Raw genomic sequence first — 22,797 nt, 5'->3', positions numbered from 1 at the left:
CATTGTATATTCCCTTGCCTTGTTAGTCCTCCCAAAATGCATCACCTCACACTTCTCAGGATTAAATTCCATTTGCCACTGCTCTGCCCATCTTACCAGTTCATCTATATCGTCCTGTAATCTAAGGCTTTCCTCCTCACTATTTAGGACACCACCAATTTTCATGCCATTTGTGAGCTTACTGATCATACCTCCTATATTCCTGTCTAAATCATTAATGTACACTACAAACAGCAAGGGCTGTCAGATAATGGTCCACAGTTTACATTGGAGGAGTTTGAAATATTTGAATAAGAATGAAGTCAAACACAGTCGAATGCCACCATATCACCCAGCATCAAATGGTGCTGCAAAAAGTGTACAAATTGAGAAGAGGTCTTTGCAGAAATATTTGCTAGGTGACAAGCTAGGCAGTAGTTTCCATATTTCTCTTTGACACAGAACAAAGAACAGTACAGCACAGGAACAGGCTATTCGGCCCTCCAAGCCTGCACCGATCTTGATGCCTGCCTAAACTAAAACCTTCTGCACTTCTGGGGTCCATATCCCCAGGCTAGACAATTTTCTGTTCTCTCACAGAATAGCCCTATAGTCTACAACAGATTGTTCACCTTATAAGTTGGTGTTTAAACACATTCCTAGAACAAGATTTAGTTTGCTTAATCCTCGCGTCAATCACAAAATAAGATAAAAGCAAGACAGTGATGAGTCATGATACACGAGGCTTGACACTTAGTGTTCAGTGCTAGTCAGAAAGTTATGGTGAAAAACCACTGAGGTGATAAGTATGTGTTTGGAGTTGTTGTAAAAAGACTAGGAGCATTCACATATCCAAAGAAGATTAGAGAGAGAGACCTTCTGTCAGTGTCATGTAGATTGTTTGCTTGAAAGAGGAAATCTGACTGGGAGAGTATGAAAAACCTAGAGTCCAAATTTCTACAGTCCCAAGTGCAAGTCACAAAAAAACTGAAATTTGCTGATTTCACAGAAACCACCAGTAGGACAAATTGAGTCAGGGTCGTTGATTAATACTAATCAATCAATTTTGCTCTCCAAACCATTAAGAGGAGCTGGTAGTCAAAGTCAAGGTTCAGGGTTGACACAGTCTGAGATGTTGTGAGAGCAGAGTCAAGCTAATGGAAATGGAAGATGATACCCAGACAAAGAGAAAGAAACCAGATAGGTTAATTGAAAGTATGTAGGAAGGAAGAAGAAATAAATTCATTTCATTACTTATTGTAAAATGATACTTTTGTTAAAGACATGTTGATGTTGAGGAAAAACAATTTTGACATGTAAATTACTCTGGAAATACTGTAATCACAACTAAAATATATAACCAATAACAAGGATGCAACCCAACCTGTTAAATTTCAAGTATTTTTGTTGTATTCTGGGAAATGATCATGTTATGACTGACCACTCCAGTCAAAGCCCCCAATCAAAATATACGATTCTGATAGTGGTGGGAGAGACGCACTGTTAATTCAAGCCCGTCCCTCCACCGATCACCTAACATATCATCACAAACTTTCCAAGTTAAAGAAAGACTCACCCAAATTGTACCCTCTATTAACCACCAAATAGGCTAACCAAACCAGGTGTCCATCAATCAACAAATTAACTGTTTAATTAGGAAAACTAAATTCTTAAACACTGTGAAGCTTTAAACATTTAAAGTAGAGAAAATTAGAGTCCTCGCAGATTTATGCTCCTGCTGGATGTGGAACAGTCCAAGGTTGTTTGAAGTCCTCACAGCCATCCAATAGGGGAAAAAGGTTCTTCAACAGTAGAACTGTCTGTAGTCTAATTTGGAAGTTGAAATTGTTTTCCTTCTCCAGCGATGAATTTCAACCATTAACAACTTGCAAACACTTTTTAATGAATCAATTTGGCTTTAGAATTTTGAGAAAAAATAAAACAGACTATATTTTCTTTCTTCAGTTGAAATGGTCTGAGTGCACTCCTTTCAGAAACATTGGGTTTCTCTGGGTTACAACAGTCTGTTTCTACTATAAGCCAGTTCAAAATTAAATTGTAACAATGTATCTCTCAATCTCTGGTCCTGAATGGCTGTATCCCGGGCAATGAGAATGCACTCTTTGATTCAGTTTTTAGAGCTTGCTGCCTTAAAGCAGTACTGCTCCCTTTCCAGCCTTAAAGGCACACCACATTCATCCTGGAAAAAAAAACTACAGGATCATAACTATGTACCATTTTAATGTATGTTTTTTTTAAAGTGGGGCTTAATAGCTGAACATTTTGTTATACTGCCCTTGCTGTATACATGTTAGTTTTATTCAGTGCAATGTACAACACATCACTGCCTTCAACTTCTGGAAGCAATACACTTTTATTAATTTTGATATTACATAATATACAGCAAACTATAATGTTGAAAGCTGTACTTTAGTGCTTCACCAGGACCTAAAAAATGATTTGAAACTTCCTATAGTCTCTTCTTTGACAATTTTTGCAGTGACATAGGCCTCATTGTATTAGTTGGCCCCCTCCATCTGTAGAAAATTTTACTCAAATCATTAAGAATGACTCCAGGAATTAATCCTGATTACCAATGAACCATTCTAATGCCTGACTGAATCATGAAAGCTGACGGTGTGGATTGTCACCTGATGATATCATCATATCAGTTCCTGGATATCTGATATTGATGTGCAGGATAAGGTGATTGGCATTGCGCACAAGTTGGAATTAAGTGCTTGAATGTTTTTCCTATTCATATACTTAAAGGAGTTGTCACATGGTATTCTGAATGCCATAATTGCCCTCTGCACCTGTATGAATCCTGCCAATCTGTAGAACGAGATTGATCTCTACTGGTAAGTAGCACAGAGTCCAGCTCAACAGAGTACTGCTTTGAACAAGCAATTAACTTGGGGAATTTCGTGAATGAGGGAGTTCAGTGCAGTGAGGGAAGAATGCTGTTCTGGTCTTTTACAAAATAAGGAGTGGTCCGAATGAGGGACTGGGAGACAGTTAGATTGGAAAATAGCAAATGCAACTACTTTATTCAAAAAGGGAGGGAGACAGAAAGCAGGAAACTACAGGATAGTTAGCTTAATGTCCGTCTTGGGGAAAATGTTAGCTATTATTAAAGATGTTCTAGCAGGGCATTTAGAAAAATTCAAGGTAATCAGGCAGAGTCAACATGGTTTTGAGAAAGGGAAATCACGTTTAACTTATTTATTTTAGTTCATTGAGGGAGTTACATGTGCTGTGGATAAAGGGGAACCGGTGGACGTACTGTACTTAGATTTCCAGAAAGCATTTGATAAAGGTTATTGCAGAAAATAAAAGCTCATGGTGTAGGGGGTAACATATTGGCATGGATAGAAGATTGGCTAGCTAACAGGAAAAGGGGAGTAGGCATAAATGGGTCATTTTCTGGTTGGCAAGATGTAACGAGTGATGTGCCACAGGGATCTGTGCTGGAGCCTCAATTTTTTACAATTTATATAAATGACTTGGATGAAGGGACTGAAGGTATGGTTGCTAAATTTGCTGATGGCACAAAGATAGGTAGGAAAGTAAGCTGTGAAGAGGACATAAGGAGGCTACAAACGGATATAGATAGGTTAAGTGAGTGGGCAAAGACCTGGAAAATTGAGTATAATGTGGGAAAGTGTGATATTGTCCACTTTATTTTATCTTTTATTTAGAGATACAGCACTGAAACAGGCCCTTCGGCCCACCGAGTCTGTGCCGACCAACAACCACCCATTTATACTAATCCTACATTAATCCCATATTCTCTACCATATCCCCACCATTCTCCTACCACTTACCTACACTAGGGGAAATTTACAAAGGTAAATTGGCCAATCAAACTGCAAGTCTTTTGGAGGTGGGAGGAAACCGGAGCACCCGGCAGAAACCCACGCAGACACAGGGAGTACTTGCAAACTCCGCACAGGCAGTACCCAGAACTGAACCCGGGTCGCTGGAGCTGTGAGGCTGCGGTGCTAATCACTGCGCCACTTTGGCAGGAAGAATGAAAAAGAAGCATATAATCTAAATGGTGAGAGATTGCAGAGCTCTGAGATGCATAAGGATCTGGGTGTCCTAGTGCATGAATTGCAAAAGGTTAGTGTGCAGGTACAGCACGTAATTAGGAAAGCTAATAGAATGTTATCGTTTATCGTGAGGGGAATTGAATACAAAAGTAGGGAGGTTATGCTTCAGCTATACAGGGCATTAGTGAGACCACATCTGGAGTACTGTGTACAGTACTGGTCTCCTTATTTAAGGAAGGATGTAAATGCATTGGAGACAGTACAGCGAAGGTTTACTAGACTAATATCTGGAATGGACGGGCTGTCTCACGAGGAAAGTTTGGACAGGCTAGGCTTGTATCCACTGGAATTTAGAAGATTAAGGGGCGACTTGAAATGAAACATGTAAGATCCGAAGGGGTCTTGACAGGGTGGATGTGGAAAGGATGTTTCCCCTTGTGGGAGAATCTAGAACTAGGGCTCACTGTTTTTAAAGAAAAAAAAGGGGTCGCCCATTTAAGCCAGAGATGAGGAGAAATTTGAAATAAAAACAAGAAATGCTGGAATCGCTCAGCAGGTCTGGCAGCATCTGTGGAAAGAGAAGCAGTGTTAACGTTTCGGGTCAGTGACCCTTCTTCGGAACTGACGAATATTAGAAAAGTCACAGATTATAAACAAGTGAGGTGGGGGTGGGGCAAGAGATAACAAAGGAGAAGGTGTAGATTGGACCAGGCCACATAGCTGACCAAAAGGTCACGGAGCAAAGGCAAACAATATGTTAATGGTGTGTTGAAAGACAAAGCATTAGTACAGATTAGGTGTAAATACACTGAATATTGAACAGCAGCAAGTGCAAACCTGAAAAAAAACAGTGGGTAAGCAAACTGAACAAACTAAGATGAAGTGAAATAAATGCAAAAAAAAGATTGTAAAAAATGTAAAAAAAGAATGTAAAAACAAGGAAGAAAAAATAACTAAAAATGAAAGTAAAATGGGGGGCTGTCATGCTCTGAAATTATTGAACTCAATGTTCAGTCCGGCAGGCTGTAGTGTGCCTAATCGGTAGATCAGATGCTGTTCCTCGAGCTTGCATTGATGTTCACTGGAACACTGCAGCAATCCCAGGACAGAGATGTGAGCATGAGAGCAGGGGGGAGTGTTGAAATGGCAAGCAACCAGAAGCTCAGGGTCCTGCTTGCGGACTGAGCGGAGATGTTCCGCAAAGCGGTCACCCAGTCTGCGCTTGGTCTCCCCAATGTAGAGGAGACCACACTGTGAGCAGCGAATACAGTATACTACATTGAAAGAAGTACAAGTAAATCGCTGCTTCACCTGAAAGGAGTGTTTGGGGCCTGGGATAGTGAGGAGAGAGGAGGTAAATGGGCAGGTATTACACCTCCTGCGATTGCAGGGGAAGGTGCCCTGGGACGGGGACGAGGTGGTGGGGGTAATGGAGGAGTGGACCAGGGTGTCGCGGAGGGAACGATCCCTTCGGAATGCTGACAGGGTAAGGGAGGGGAAGATGCGACTGGTAGTGGCATCACGCTGGAGGTGGCGAAAATGGCGGAGGATGATCCTTTGGATATGGAGGCTGGTGGGATGAAAAGTGAGGACAAGGGGAACCCTGTCACGGTTCTGGGAGGGAGGGGAAGGGGTGAGGGTTTCAGCACACCATTAACATATTGTTTGCCTTTGCTCCGTGACCTTTTGGTCAGCTATGTGGCCTGGTCCAATCTACACCTTCTCCTTTGTTATCTCTTGCCCCACCCCCACCTCACTTGTTTATAATCTGTGACTTTTCTAATATTCGTCAGTTCCGAAGAAGGGTCACTGACCCGAAACGTTAACTCTGCTTCTCTTTCCACAGATGCTGCCAGACCTGCTGAGTGATTCCAGCATTTCTTGTTTTTATTTCAGATTTCCAGCATCCGCAGTATTTTGCTTTTATATAAGGAGAAATTTGTTCTCTGAGGGTCATGAGTCTTTGGAATTCTCTTCCTCAAAACGTGGTGGAAGCAGAGTCTTTGAATATTTTTAAGGAAGAGCTAGATAGATTCTTGATGAGCAAGAGGGTGGAAATGTAGAGTAATCAGTTCAGCCATGAACTTATTGAATGGCGGAGCAAGCTCGAAGGGCCGAGTGGCCTGGTCCTGCTCCTAATTCGTACGTTCTGACATCTAGAGGCATTAATTAGGTGAGCAGGGATGCATTATCTGTATTAGAGAGACTCACCGGCAATGGCGTACCTGGATGGAGACTGAGTGCAGCAACCGAGGAGTTAAAGCTTGGGAGAGAGCCTCCAGCAAAATCTCCAACAACAAACACAACATCTCCAAAACAGCTATAATGACATCCCAACCGGGGATAGAGCCGATTGGTGAGTAGCTGGTAAGTGTTTTCAGATAATAGACTAGAAAGTAAAGGCATGGCGGGGAACCTCTGCCTTGTAGAATGCACATCCTGTTCCATGTGGAAAATCCTGAATGCTTCTTGTGGCCTGGATGACCACATTTGCAGGAAGTGTCGCCAGCAGAGCAGCTCGAGCTCCGGGTTTCAGAACTTGAGCAGTGATTGGAATCCCCATATGTAGAGGAGACCACATTGCGAGCAGCGAATACAGTATACTACATTGAAAGAAGTACAAGTAAATCGCTGCTTCACCTGAAAGGAGTGATTGGGGCCCGGCATTGGGGAGACCAAACGCAGACCGGGTGACCGCTTTGCGGAACACCTCCGCTCAATCTGCAAACGGGACACCGAGCTTCTGGTTGCTTGCCATTTCAACACTTTTCCACCCTCCCCTCCCCCCCCCCCCCCCCCCCACCACCACCACCCCCTGGGGCTCTCATGCTCACATCTCTGTCCTGGGATTGCTGCAGTGTTCCAGTGAACATTAATGCAAGTTCGAGGAACAGCATCTCATTTAGGCACACTACAGCCTGCCGGACTGAACATTGAATTCAATAATTTCGGAGCATGCCGGGCCTCCTATTTTACTTTTATTTTTAGTTACTATTTTCTTTTTATATATATATATATTTTTTTTTTTTGTTTGTTTGTACTTGCGGCTGTTCAATTATCAGTCCATTAACACCTTCTCTGTACTAATGCTTTGTCTTTCAACACACTGTTAACATTGTTTGCCTTTGCTCCACGACCTTCTGGTCAGCTATTCTGTGACCTTGTCCTCTACACCTTCTCCTTTGTTATCTCTTGCCCCACCCCTGCTTTACTTGCTTATAACCTTTTACATTTCTAATATTTGCCAGTTCTGAAGAAGGGTCACTGACTTGAAACGTTAACTCTGCTTCTCTCTCCACAGATGCTGCCAGACCTGAGTATTTCCAGCACTTTTTGTTTTTATTTCAGATTTCCAGCATCCACAGTATTTTGCTTTTATTTCAGCCATGTGACCAAAATTGGTCTGACCACTTTTGTGTATTGGAGGAACAGGGACTGTCTCCCTTTGTTTCCATATTTTCTGGTACTATGCAAATGTCCTTCCATTCAGATTGCAATTTTTAAAGTTTTAATGTTCATGTGGCAAAATAATGCGTGCCTGAGTCTTGGCAGGTGGGGGTTTGCCTGACGAGGGCCATAAAGCAAGCAGCAGCCTTTGCCAAAGTTGAATTACACTCCATATGATGTAGACAAGGGGGAGGCATAACCAACTATTTCAGAGCTTTATTATACAATCTGCAGCTGTACCTGGACTATTCTGTTCTGGCAGGAACCTCATAAGCTCTGTTGCAGAAGCCAGTGCAAAGGTAACCCTGTAAATCTAAAGCTATAGGGATGTTAAGCTAGTTCCATGAATTCAGACAGGACTTGAAGGATCCTTTATTATTCCAGAGAGCAGAGGCTAGCTCAGCATAGATGGCTGAACTGGCTAATTGCACCAATATTTATTTAGTCAGGTCATTGAGAGTACAGCATAGAAACAAGCCTTTCAACACAACTAGTCTATGCCATTGTTTATGCTCCACCCTACTTCATCTAATCCTATCTCCCTCATGTGCTTATTTACCTTCCTCTTAAATACATCCATGCTATTTGCCTCAACTACTCCTTGTGGTAATAATTTCCATATTCTTACCACTCTTTAGGTAAATAAGTTTCTCCTGAACTCCCTATTGGATTCATTCGTGACTGTCTTTATATTCATGACCTCTAGTTTTGGACTGTCACAGGTGGAAACATTTTCTCTAAGCCTACCATATTAAACTCCGTTTATTATCTTTAACAGGTCACCCTTCAGCCTTCTCTTTTCCAGAGAAAAGAGCTCCAGCCTTTTCAACCTTTCATGTTAAGTATATCTTCTCAATTCTGAATCGTTATTGCACCTTCACCAATGCCTCTATGTCCTTTTTATAACATGGAGACCAGATCTATGCACAATAATCCAAGTGTGCAAAGTATCAAGGCAAAGAGCTGGTGGGGGAGTGGAGGTGATTATAATTTTCTTTTATTAAGAATTTTAGATCTGGAGTGAACAGATAGACAATAGAAGACAGAGTGTACATGAAAGGAGACCAGCCCCCTTCTGGTGTATGACTAAGTATATTCCAGATATAGAATGAAGTTTTGGTGTAAGAAGTGTATACCAAAATATGTTTTGCTGGAGATTGAAGCGCATCTCTTTTCTAAGTTGACACCTGAACATATGGAAATTAATTAAAATGCAAATAAAAGCTACTTTGAAAATAGGACTAAACTCTCAAATAGGTCTAAATTGCATGTCATTGTGTATCTTATGACTGGTTGTGCATTCTACAGCTAGCTCTGTATTTCCTGCCTGATTGTGTATCCAAGGATTTCTGGTAAATTAAACCCTTACTCTTTTCTGAGCAGAGGGTTTTTTGAAGCTTGCTCTCTCATGCAGTTAAATGTTAAGCTACAGAATGCCACATATTACCAGCACTGGAATTATTAGCAGCCGAAAGCAAAAGTAAAAGCTAGCAGTACATAACGTGAATTAATTTTATTTTGAAATATCGGCATGCCAGTCTGTTGCATTGAATTTAAAGAGTAAAGTCACTATTTCCATGTTATGTGGCTCACATTCTGGCTTGCTAATCATGACCTAATCGCACTGTTATTTTTTTGGAAAACCAAGCCCATGTTTCGATACGTGTTTTTATAATATGCATCACACTTTAAATATGTCAAGTAATCCAATATGCTTGGCTCAAAGTTCCCCAAACCAGTAAAAACATATTAACCTTTACTTTACTGTCTCTGACATCTCTTACAAAATTCTTTCCAAATCCTAGGTCGTCTTGTCACTCATGATCTCTTTGTTTCCATGTCAAACATATACTGAGTTTACACCTTATCCTACAACTCACCTTGAGCAACACCATGTAGATATTAGTTTATTGTTGAAAGGAAATGCATGACGCACATTTTGAATGTTCTGTTCATAACCATAACTATAGAACTCCCTTTCATGGAAAACATTCTAGGTACGACTGCAAACAATTTTAAAGCATTATTTTCTATGTTCCAATCCAGAATATTTAATCTTTTTCAGTTAACATGTTTCCTAATAATTCCAACAAAACTAAAACTGGACATGTATATCTTTCACTTTGAGAAATAAAGCCACCCTTCTGTAAAATCTAGTGCAGAACACCACAAACAATATGTAGATGCATTTTAAGAGTTTCTTTTAAAGGCCTCATTACTAATATTGTTTGTGCACTCCAGGGCTGAATTTTCATTTTTAAGTTGGGGCCCCAACTCAATTTTAAAGATGGCCAATTAGTGGCTAGATGGCACTTTTGCCATCCGATTAAGGGTGATGGGTGGGCTCCTGAGGCTCGCAATTGGCAGTCCCACTATCAGAGAAGATGGAGGTGCTCTCTGAGTTTTCAACTGTTACACAAACTGCGGCCACAGCTGCTAGGCTGACATTGTGGAGGGAAGCACCTCGCAGGATGGCCTGCAGCCGTAGCTTTGGTCATATGGCAATTGCAGATGGTTAAATTACATGACGGAACACTGCTCTCCCTGGTCTGTTGCTGGGAGGCTGCCTCCATCCCTCAGCTTGGTTTCGACCTTAGCCGGGGACCTGCATGCTGAATGGATCAGAAGAATGACCTTAATAGGCCCTTTTTATTGGCCTACTCCACTACCTGCCACTTGCAAGCAAGTCTCAATCACTCCCTGAACCAGCCTCTTCCAAAATGACCTAGAGGTGGGAACATGCCAGCAGATCGACACACTGTATTCCATCAAATTGCCTGCATGCCCGCCTCTGGTCCTGCCTCCTCAGCCCAATGAAAATTCAGCCCAGACAATTGGTAAAATAAAACTCTGTTACAAGACATCAGCTGACAGAATCATGAAGTGAAGATCACTGTTTTATTGATGTCAAAAATAATGATTTATCTAATATAACACAAATGACCAATTAACAGTTCTAATATTTCATATGGCGAGATAGGTTATAGTGTACTAATGAGACATAACCTTATTGAAACAACCTGTATATTTCCCCTGAATCTTTCAGATAAGTGTTACATTTAACAAGCATTGTGTACATACCATAAACTGTATACAGATTAGAGATAATTTTCAAAACTTAGTATCATACAGAAAAACATAAATCTCACTTTTTCAAAGGGAGATCCAAAAATATATCTCAGGCAAATGAGATTAGTGTAGATAAGTGCATCATCATGGAGTGCTGTGAATGACTAATTTTGTAGAACAATTAATCTAAAATACATAGACATACACATTCTGAAGCTGATGGGCATGCAGTGAAGTTGCACAGAAGTTTTGAATTTTTCTTAGCAAACAAGAAGTGTTTCATGGGCTGACGAACCTGAGATTGACCTTCATCTTCACCATTCTCAGGTTAGACAGTCCTTGAGGCACTTCTCAACACTATATCATTCAGCTCTTGTCGTTCAGTGTTCCTTTGGTCCTGCATAAGATTCATTACAAACTTGGACTGAGAACATTTCTGTTCAGATGTCAAATCCTCAAAATTGTCAAACAATGGAGAAAGAAAAACAAATTCAATGGAGAATAAGATTTTGTAATTAATGAAAATATTAACCAAAATGATTTGTAAATGTAAATGCATCCTTTGTAAATTTGCAACAACTTCAAAATGATTGGCTTTGTAAGCTACTTACAGAAAGCTTTATGATATCGGAGTACTCTGATTTTCTTTTAAAATATACACACAAAGATTTTCTGGTAATGTTTGTACTTTATTTTAAGCTGTCAAAAAATGAATGATTCCACAGGTAAAACCACTTCAATGAATCTACCAACATTATATGCAAATGTAGTACAATGATTCCACAGTTAAGGTCTTTGAGCTAAAGGAAAGAATTTACTTGGAAATATTAGCCTAGAAATAATTGCTAGTAATAGCAGATAATAAATGCAGTACATTATTTTAATACAGCCATTAACTGTTTGTTTTAAATGGATTACCATCTCTGCTAAAATAGTGGACAAGTACAGATCTAACTTAACATCAACTGTGGGAAAGTTACTGGAATCTTTTTGGCTGAGTCCTGTTAATCAGCTGATACTTGTCAAAGTAATCAGTATGGATTTGCAATGGGTAACTAATGTCTGACTATTCTGTCTTTGTGGTGATCACAAGCATGGTGCATAGGAGTGTTTATGGATATTGGGCAACATGAACCTCCACAGGCATTTGATTCTGGCAAGAGATAATTGGCAAAATGAGAGTCCATAGAATTAGTTAGGGAGGTAGGTGACAGAGTAGGGATAAAGGGTTCGTTCTCTGACTGGTGGGATCTGGTAAGTGGTGTTATCCAGGCATTTAAACTGGGCCTCAGCTTTTCACCTTGTATATTAATGACTTGGATGAAGGAACAGGGGGTGGTATATCCAAGTTTGTAGATGACATTAAGTTGGGAGGCACAGTACTTTGTGTAGATGGGTAGATGTTATAAAGGGACATAGACAGACTTAGTAAGTGGTAAAAACTGTGGCAGATAGAGTTCAATGTGAAGAAGTGTAATATTATCCACTTTAGATCAGAGAAAGACAAATTGGAAAATTTCCTAAATGGTGACTTGGAGCTGGGGAGGAGCAAAGTGATTTAGGTGTCCATGTACTCAAATCCCTAAAGGCTAGTGCACAGGTCCAAAAAGTAATCAAAAAGATTAATGAAATGTTGGCCTTTATCTCAATGGAGTCAGAATTGAAAAGCAAGGAAATGATGCTTCAGCTATACAGAGCTTTGGTCAGATCCCATCTGGAAAACCGTGTTCAATTTTGGATATTGAGCATCAGGAAAGATATATTGGTCTTGGAAGTGGGTACAAATCAGATTCCCCAGAATAATATCAAGTTTTAAATTGAGGATAGCTATTATTCCCTTGTATTTAGAAGGTTGAGGGGCTATCTAATTGAGTTGTTTAAATGATAGATTTCAATAAGGTAAAGAGAAATTATTTCCCCTCTTAGGAGAATCTAGGATAAGAGGGCATTATAAAATTAGAAATAAAAATGAGAAATGCTGAAAATACTTAAGTCTGGCAGCATCTGTGGAGAGAGAAGCAGAGTTAACGTTTCAAGTCAGTGACCCTTCTTCAGAACTGGCAAATATTAGAAAATGTAAAAGGTTATAAGCAAGTAAAGCTGGGGTGGGGCAAGAGATAACAAAGGAGAAGGTATAGATAGGACAAGGTCACAGAATAGCTGACCAGAAGGTCATGGAGCAAAGGCAAACAATATGTTAATGGTGTGTTGAAAGACAAAGCATTAGTACAGATAGGGTGTTAACGGACTGAAAATTGAACAGCCGCAAGTACAAACATTTATAAAAAAAAAAGTGGATAAGCAAGCTGAACAAACTAAGATGAAATAAAATAAAATAAACCCCCAAAAGAAACTAAAAATAAAAGTAAGCTGGGGGGCCCATCATGCTCTGAAATTATTGAACTCGATGTTCAGTCCGGCAGGCTGTAGTGTGCCTATCGGTAAATGAGATGTTGTTCCTCGAACTTGCATTGATGTTCACTGGAACACTGCAACAATCCCAGGACAGAGATGTGAGCATGAGCACAGGGGGGATTGTTGAAATGGCAAGCAACCGGAAGATCAGGGTCCTGCTTGCGGACTGAGCGGAGGTATTCCGCAAAGCGGTCACCCAGTCTGCGTTTGGTCTCCCCAATGTAGAGGAGACCACATGGTGAGCAGTGAATACAATATACTACATTGAAGAAGTACAAGTAAATGGCTGCTTCACCTGAAAGGAATGTTTGGGGCCTGGGATAGTGAGGAGAGAGGAGGTAAATGGGCAGGTATTACACCTCCTGCGATTGCAGGGAAGGTGCCATGGGAAGGGGATGAGGTGGTGGGGGTAATGGAGTAGACCAGGGTGTCATGGAGGGAACGATCCCTTCGGAATGCTGACTGGAAGGAAGGGGACGATTCGTTTGGTAGTGGCATCACGCTAGAGATGGCGGAGGATGATCCTTTGGATATGGAGGCTGATGGAAAGTGAGGACAAGGGGAACCCTGTCGTGGTTCTGGAAGGGAGGGGACGGGGTGAGGGTAGAGGTGCGGGAAATGGGTCGGACACAGTTGAGGGCCCTGTCCAGCACAGTGGGGTGGGGGGGGGGTGGGGAATCCTCGATTGAGGAATAAAGAATACCTATCAGAAGCGCTGTCGTGGAAGGTAGCATAATCAGAGCAGATGCGTCGGAGACGGAGAAACTGGGAGAATGGAATGGAGTCCTTACAGGCGGCAGGGTGTGACAAAGTGTAGTCGAGGTAGCTGTGGGAGTCGGTGGGCTTATAATGGATATTAGTCATCAGCCTATCCCCAGAGATGGAGATAGAGAAGTCAAGGAAGGGAAGTGTCAGAGATGGACCATGTAAAGGTGAGAGAAGGGTGGAAATTAGAATCATAAAATTAGAGCTAGGCCATTTAGGAGCAAAATGAGGAAACCATTTTTTCTCACAAATAATAGTGGAAATCTAGAACATGCTCCCTAAAAGGCTCTGGATTCTGTGTGAATTGAAATTTTCAAGGCTGAGTGATGGAATTTAGTTGGTTAAGGACAAGATTAACTGGCAGAATATGCATGAGTGGCTGAATGGCCTACTCCTGTTCCTATATGAAAAAATGTCATAGGTGTCAGTCGTGGCTCAGGTGGTAGTACTCTTGCCTCGGAGTAAGAAGGTTGTGAGTTATTAAGATTGACACTCCAGTGCAGTACTGACGGAATGCTGCACTGTCAGAGTTGCTGTCTTTTGGATGAAGCGTTAAAGCAAAGCATCATCTGCCGTCTCAAGTGGATGTGGAAGAATCCACGGCACTCTTTCTAAAGAGCAGAGTAGTTATCCCTGGTGTCCCAGCCAATATTTATTCCTCAATCAACATCACAAAAACAGGTTATCTGGTCATTATCACGTTTGTGGAATTTTGCTGTGTGCGGATTGGCTGCTGTGTTTCCTAAATTACAAAAGTGACCGCTTAAAAAGTACTTCATTGGCACTTCTTAAAGCACTTTGGGATGTCTGGTCATGAAAGGCACTACAAATGCAAATCTGTCTTTTAAAAGCACATTCATTGTTAAATGGCTAATATTGCTATTTTCTAGCCTACTGATTCAAGCAATATAAACGAGGGTGTAAATTTTACAAATTTGTGCGCCTTGCACTCAACTTCACCTGTCACAAATATTTATCAGGAATCCGGGCAAAAAGGTCAGCAGCCCATTGCAGGACATTTGATCCATTAAATGGTCAAAAGATCTTGTAGATACGCCTAAACTCGATATGTGCTCTCAGTGGACAAAGAAATGTTTGATACTCAAAGCAGACTTTTAACAATAAAGATTAGAAATTAATTATACCAACAGTGTGTTGTCAGTCATCAAAAAGCATAGCAGAAATAAAAGTTGGCATTTTCACAGTACCAAGAACCAGTCAGCACATTGATTAGAAGAAGTAAGGGGAAAACCAATGTAAAATGTATTTATTTGTGTCATTTATTGCTAAATGTATTTTAACAATAGACCATCGTTCTGTGATTTATGAAGAACAAATAACACAAAACTGATTGCAAAGCAAATTATGGGGCGATATCAAAATATCAGTTTTGTGTCATTAGCTTAGCTGTGATATAATGGTGTAGACAGAGCTACAATTATTTGAAAATGTACAGCTTGATTATGAGAATGCATGGCCTATTTGATGCAGAACTCCTCCATTTTTACCTTGCAAGCACATTTCAGAATGGATTGTCAGTTAAGCCAATATTGGCACCTAATGAGAAATACATAGCAATGTAATGATCAAATGAAGTAAGTATATCAATCTTTACCTCAATTCCATTGTCTATTTTATTTCTATTTATTGTCATTGGAATTGTATAAAGATCACAACAAAGCATTAATTGATTGCTGATTGGGTCATCCTAATTGTTAAGTAGCATTCTGTGCTGTACTTAGGACAAAAAGATAGGACAAAAGTTAGGACAAAACATAAAATGCTAGGAACACTTAGCAAGTCAGGCACAACTCCTGTGGAGAAAAGCATTGTCCTTCAGAATCAGAAAATATTTTATTTATTTATTTAGAGATACAGGACTGAAACAGGCCCTTCGGCCCACCGGGTCTGTGCCGACCAACAATCACCCATTTATACTAACCCTGCAGTATTCCCATATTTCCTACCACCTACCTACACTAGGGGCAATTTACAATGACCGATTTACCTATCAACCTGCAAGTCTTTGGCTGTGGGAGGAAACCGGAGCACCTGGCGAAAACCCACGCGGTCATAGGGAGAACTTGCAAACTCCACACAGGCAGTAGCCAGAATCGAACCCGGGTCCCTGGAGCTGTGAGGCTGTGGTGCTAACCACTGTGCCGCCCTATATATAGATGAGCGGCCTATAAGAAGGAAGAGAGTAAAGGAAAGGAGCGGGAAAATATAGACAAGAAGAAAAGAGGATGAGTTATAAATGATTTCATGGATTATAGGTGATGGATGACTGACGGATGTGATAATAGCGTGAGACAAAAGAAAGCATGCTGTGAGAAATTAATCCCGTGTATGACTTTTATATTTTTCTAAGAGAATGTATGAATAGTTAAAGCAGGTTAGCTAAGTTGCAAAGGGTGCACAAAACCCTGGCGAAGCAGAATAGGCAGCAATTGTGCAGGAGTCTGGTGGAAGAAAAAGGCAAGTCAATATAAATCTTGTGATGATAGAATTTCAAATGGCACCCTGGCTGCAATCTGTCTAAACCTGTACTTAAATGATGAGAATTACACATGACAATCAATATAATCAAAATGTTCTGTGCAATCCAATTAATGATGGCCTTATTTCATGATTTAGAATAAAATATTCAAATTAGTATCTGTACAAATAGTTTTGCACAATGTAAATCTACACTGTTGCATTCAGAAAGTTTTGTACAATAATTGTGTAAAACTCATGAATTAACTGAGATCAGGTTATTTTTTTACACATCTGTCAATCAAACAGGCCACTATGAAGTTTAATACCAATTTGGTACCTGTATTTAAAATCAAGGCATAAGGCCAGTATGAGTTTCTACATATGTTTGCATCATTACCATTCCAGAATTTGTACTGCCACTGTTTCATTATCAATGAAAGTAAGAGATAAAACCATATGCCAATCTATATTTGTCATTACACACCAGTTTGAATATCATTGAAAGAAAGAATTTGCATTTCTATGGCCTCATCTTGTGTTCAACCAGGATTGCTCTGTAAGTGCAGTTGCTGTTGTGTAGGCAAACATTGATTCCATTTTTCATTTTTGTTACATATATTCCAACTGCTGAAACGCTATTTAGATATGAATATATTTAACTATATTCTAGCCAAGCTTACAGTATCAATTATTACAAATTGACACCATGTCAGTAGATGGACAGTATGTTGATTTAAAGTTAATATTTGTTCAACATGGACACAAGGACAATTTTTTTCATTCTGTGAGTTTTCCAAATTTTAGATCCATTAAATGAAAACCATCACATCCAGTTTGTTATCTAGAAGCGCTCGTGTAGATAATGCATAAAATTATTTATTTACTCAATGACAGGCAGCAGCTCACATGTAAAAGCTATAGTTTGCAGAGCCCAGCAGCAAGTGGTAGACTGACATTCTCTGGCACTCAATTTTTAAACCTATTTTTAATTTTATTTGTTTACTTCGACTACTGCCTTATTTTCAAGAGTATTAATCGGTAATATTTTTGTGATATAATTCAGTTCTTCATTCAGGTGGAATATCTAATTGTTGACAATGAAATGCAATAAGACTCTCAAGCCACCCTGAAATAATCTTCAATGATTCATAAGTGGATTTTCTTTGGACTACAGTAGTTCTGGTAGAATGGGTTGAGCTTTCCGATGATGTCCCTTCTTATCTTATATTTTTTCAACTTGCAGGTGATAGAGAAATACCTTCTGAAAGCTCAACAAATGTGCCAGGCACTAGGTTTTGGAAAAATTCTGCTATATATTTAAAATTATTACAAAGTCACTTCAGATTCAGATACTCACTTCTCCCAGCATCCAGATTTCATAGTTACATTTTTTTGTTCCCCTCCAAATTTCTTCACTCCTTTCCTGAAGGTGCTGACTCTTGCTATGATACAAATTCACATGAATCAGCCGCTCCGGTACCTGGTACCTGATTCATTATCCATGTGTTAGTCTAAATGTGAATGCAAACGGGTTACTCGACTGTGAGAAATGTTACAGTCCGTTCCTGCTTTCTCCCAATATTAACAGGCGCAAGTTTCAGCAGGTGTTACTGGTAGTGCTCAGGGGTGGGAACCATGGTTTAATGTTCCGTCCCTAATCGAGGGTGCTAAGGCCAATTATAGTACCAGTAGTTGAGATCCGATCATTCAGTCGAGACCAGGCATCAATCTGGGATCCCCATGCATAACTTACATTCACTGTGTAGTGTGAAACTTATGAGTTGGGGTCGTTCCATCAGCTTTTAATGGGAACTCATTGGTGTGGTCAGCTGTTTTGAAGGTGTAAGTTTTAAAATGTGTTACATGATTGGAAAATGAGAACAGAAAATTTGAGGTAACATTTCCAAAAGTTTCATACAAGACGTTATTTCATATTTTTATTTCCATTTACAATAAATAAATAAAATCAACTCTTGCATACATAGCTATGCTAGGCTAAGAACATCTAATGTGTTAATTGGTGGAATATACGAATTGTAAGTAAACGCCCAGCCTCCAAAACCCTTTTTTAACAAAATGTGGATGCACTTTGCACCAACTTAAAATACAAGGTCACATGTTTCAAGTTACTTTTAGCTTGTGTCTCGGTGTAAATTCCGACAGTTACAGAAGAAAGTATTTTGAATGATCCAGAAGGAGTTCTGTATTTAACCTGCTTCGAACTAATTTAGTTCAATGTCAGCTATTTTCATTTTAAGAGAGAAAACTTATGCATTTCACAATTTCTGTATGTCCCAAAGTATTTGTCAATGAAGAACTTTTGAAGTGCAGTCACCGTTGACTGTTATCAAACAAAAAATACAAATTGTTATGCCAGGAAACATGGCAGGCAATTTACACACAGCCAGGCCTCACAAATAGCAATATTATAAACAACTAATTGAATTGTTTCAGTAGTTTTTTTTGAGGAATCAATGTTGGCCAAGATGCTGTAAGAAATCCCTTGCTCTTAGTGCCATGGAATCTTTAACATCCACCGTGGAGGACACGCGGGTCCTCTGTTTAATGTCTTATTCAAAAGGCTGCACCCTCAATAGCACAACACTCCCTCAGTGCTGCACTAGAGTATCAGCCTAGATTGCACGCTCATGCCCAGACTTTGAACAGACAATCATCTGACTCACAGGTCAGAGGGCAACCACTCAGCCATTCTACATATTTTAAGTAGCCCTCTTAATTCCTCTAATTCTACAACGCAAGAAGACACTGGCATAATTTTTCTAATTTTATGTGAACAAGTAAAATATCTGCAGTATAATTGTCTTTCAGAATTCAAAGGAATAATAGACTGCATAATAAATAAAGAAATTCCTTTTCTATGATGTGAACATTTTATATTCTAACTGCTATCTACATGGACGCCAATACTTACTTTGTCCCAAGATGTTAGTAGTTACCATATATTTAAATCATTCATAGCAGCCATCACAGACTTTGTATATCAGTCTGCTCTTAACTATTAACCATTACAAGTGCCCTCATTGCCACATGTAGGTAACAAATTTACTGACCTTTTTCACCAATGGTTACTTTAATGTATATGGCTTTACTTCAGCATCACAAGACAAAAAGCTATAATAGTTTCAGAAACTTAGCATTGAGCCATCTATGTTCATCGTTACTCCTAATTCATAACTGCTGTCATTCCCACGGATCAAGTTTATAATTACGCTAGTCTGAAAAATCCAACAATTCTTTAACTCGTTACTCTTAATGCAGCTATTTTATCTAATCGATTGAGGGGTGGAGTTGATTATTCACAATGAATAAGAGTAAGGTTCTGAAAAGCACCCTGATTTTTGTTTGTCGTAATTTTTCAGAATTGAGTAGTTAACGATGCTTAAAAATACCTCACAATCATCTGCAGGTGTCTGTTTTGGAATATCCCTCAGTACAATTTTCAGGATTACTTTTCAAAAATTGACAATTTGACGCAGCATATTATATTTGAAGCCTAAATTTCATTTAAAAACTGGCTGTAAAAAGCCATCTTTAGTAATTGTCAAAACACCCGTCTCAATACATTGAAAATACTTCGTATAAATTTGATTTAGCATGAAATGCAGAGTGAATTAAAGGCTTAACTTTTTGTAGGAAATGCATGATGTGTAAGTAGAAAAGTTGTTTATATCTCACCTCCCAGAGTTTGAGAGCAAGTATTCTAATATATGAAAGATATATCTCCAGTCAGTCTTGATACTAGTTCCTTAGAGATTGATATTTCCGATCCATTTTTGCCCTTATAGCATGGATTGTAAGATAAAGAATGAAGTGATATTTGTATTTGAAATATTCTGCTCCAGAATTTATTTTCTCATCACTATTGCCTAGAATATTTTTAAAACTTGCTTGAATAATTTTGTAAAATGAAAGACCTCAGTTGGTTTCCTGATGAACAAAGGCATTTTTTAATGCAGGCTGAAACTCAAAAGATATGGATCAATCTGAGATCGATACCACCATATGTTTGTATTGCAGCATGCCTTTTAATTATTCATACTTAAGCAATTAAGACCAATGACTAAAATAACTATTAGCATATTTTGATAATATGACTACATACGATAAGAACATCTTACCTGTTTACCTGTGACTTTTCAAGGCTCAGGTGTCTAGTTTGCAATGAGAGGATTCTTGGAGGACCTCAGAATATCTACCTACATATCCCTTTTAACAACTTCCCCCAAAAGAGTGAAGTTAGGTACTGCAGTAATATATGTGCGCTACAGTGTCCTTTGCATTGTGTCTCCAAAAGGCCCAGATGCTTTGAACTGGCTACTATATACTATCGCAGAGTAAACTCACTTCCTGTTTATCAATTATAGTATGGTTTGTGGTGAATTTTCCATTACACCCAAGGGAGGCTCGTTAACTCATTTTTCACTATTCTTTAAAAGTAGATATTTTATAATATCAATAGAGGTTCATGTACAATGCAATTGAATTGTATGAAACAAGAAAACACTGCAGTGCCAAAACATTTCTGTGCAATTTTGTTACAACAGATATAAGGTTTAAAATAAAAAGCATAAGCGAATTCTTATGGAGTCATCTTTTCACAGCCATTGATTGTTTAGATGTCCCGAGGATTCCCATTTTACAGATTTCTTGGTGAAACGGTTCCAGTCTATCATCACCACACGTAGACTCGTATTACTTTGCACTGAAACTGAAGTTAAAGATGAATCAAAGACTATTTGTAGCATGGTCACTTCTGACACCAAATCAAGCAATTTAAAAAAAAATTAAAGACGTAAATGTTAGCCACACCAAATCAATAATTCATGTCAGATAGGGATTAATGCAAGCACGATGCAATTATGGAAACTGATCGCAGCAATTTAGTTTCCATGTTGAGAGCTGAACCACAGCATCCTTCCTGTCTTTACTCTGAATGAAATCTTTATATTTTTCAACTGAAATATATTGCCTATGAAAATATTCTAAGATTAGTCCATTTAGAATCAATTCTTCAAGATCTGTCATAAACACCACTTATAAAATTATCTCTCGAGTATAGAGTTTACAGTGATAAACACACCACCTACTGTCTTGTGATACTTGAGAATGGAAGGTCTGGTAAATTGCTGTGCTGTTAAGAGCATTGACCTACTTGAATTATACAATCTGGTTTAAATGGCAATATTTAAATAGAGTGGTAGAAATATGTTTCACAATATATGTTTATATCATTAAATAGTTAAATTATTTATCTGAATTCATTAAATCATCAGGGTTTAATGCAATTTTGAGTTATAGACACAAAGGATATGGTTTATGGAAAAAGGAACCACTTATGATACTAACCACATACTCACTAGGACCACAGGGTTATGATGATTGCGGCACCAGCGGTTTGCTTTTCCATAAGTTATTTCAATCTGATGTGCATTCTATTTTTTTTTTTGCCAAGAGTACCACCACTACTAAATTCCCATCTGTCAGCTCAACAGTGTCAATGAGGCCGATTTTTGTTTGAGGTCTTGAATTCATCAAATGTTTGGCCATCAATTATTGGCTACTTTCACTAGGTTTATCATGTCAAACTAGCCAATACCCCAAAGGTGGAGCTTGAAGAAATTTGAGAGCTGAGTGAATTGTCAGGATTAAATGGTAGTAAAATCGCTATTCTGGGCGCAATTATCATGCAGATTTGCTACTTTAGACCTCATGCCAGATAATCATGTTACTTTTGCTGGTCTGACATCTGTGTACTTGGTTAAATTTCCAGTTGTAGCGTGGCAGTTGTGGATTTTTTTTTTGACGGAAAACACAGGTGACGGGCCAGTGACTATATAAGTGCAGGACACTACTAAAGTTCAAAGCTGTAAAAGAAGTCGAGGCAAATCAGGAACGAATGAAAACAGAGTGAGATGATGGGTCCACGCATCTTTTCTCATAGTCTGGTGTCGCCTGAATGGTTAGGATCAAGGTATACAGATCATAGAAAATCTCTGTGATAGGATAATGAGGAAAGAGGGAACATTTTCAGTAAGCTGTTGAGTGAAGCTCTAAAGACATATTGGGGAATCAGCTGGAATTAGAGACATTACCCCTCTGGTATATTCACCTTACCATATTCGCAATTGTCAGGAATTTCCTTGTGGCTTCTCCCATTCTGCTGCTGTAACTTTGGCAGAAGTTCAGTGGAAACTCTATTTACGTGCGTAAACTGGGATGCTGCTGAACATCCAGTGACGTTATGGTGGTGAAGCAGGAGAAACTCTGAGGAAATGCACCCATCATTTTTTTCCCCCTCTGTTTTCTCCCTTTTGCTTCCTTTCTTTCCTGAAGTTGCTAACTCCTGCTGGAGTATGGTTCTATACCAGCATCCTTACTTAGCTGATCATTCTTCACATGAGAACCTGGACATTGATGATTGGCAATCTTTTTAACCATGGGGTAGGTGGTCACGATGAAGCCTGATCTCATGCTAGCTTTCAAGCAGAGGTAACTAGAAAATAATCATGACCAGCTAATTTTCCTCCTTTCTTAGTCTGGGGCAATCAACAAAAACAACGTGTAA

At 39.3% G+C, this 22,797-nt stretch overlaps 1 long non-coding RNA gene across 2 annotated transcripts; it reads right to left on the bottom strand.

The window, feature by feature from the left end:
• Nucleotides 1–1,405: 1,405 nt before the first annotated feature.
• LOC137378159 (uncharacterized) lies at nucleotides 1,406–20,514 on the bottom strand. 2 transcript variants are annotated; one of them, XR_010976569.1, is made up of 3 exons: nucleotides 20,351–20,514; nucleotides 17,569–17,722; nucleotides 1,406–2,179 (listed from the first exon to the last, which is right to left on the bottom strand). It is a non-coding gene; the product is annotated as an uncharacterized lncRNA (long non-coding RNA). The 2 variants fall into 2 exon arrangements; XR_010976570.1 differs by having other exon boundaries at nucleotides 1,407–2,179; nucleotides 17,569–17,653.
• Between the last annotated feature and the right edge of the window lie 2,283 nt (nucleotides 20,515–22,797).

The sequence above is a fragment of the Heterodontus francisci genome, chromosome 16 (genome assembly GCF_036365525.1).
Source record: "Heterodontus francisci isolate sHetFra1 chromosome 16, sHetFra1.hap1, whole genome shotgun sequence".
NCBI lineage: Eukaryota > Metazoa > Chordata > Chondrichthyes > Heterodontiformes > Heterodontidae > Heterodontus > Heterodontus francisci.
This window is presented reverse-complemented; position numbering and strand designations above follow the sequence as displayed.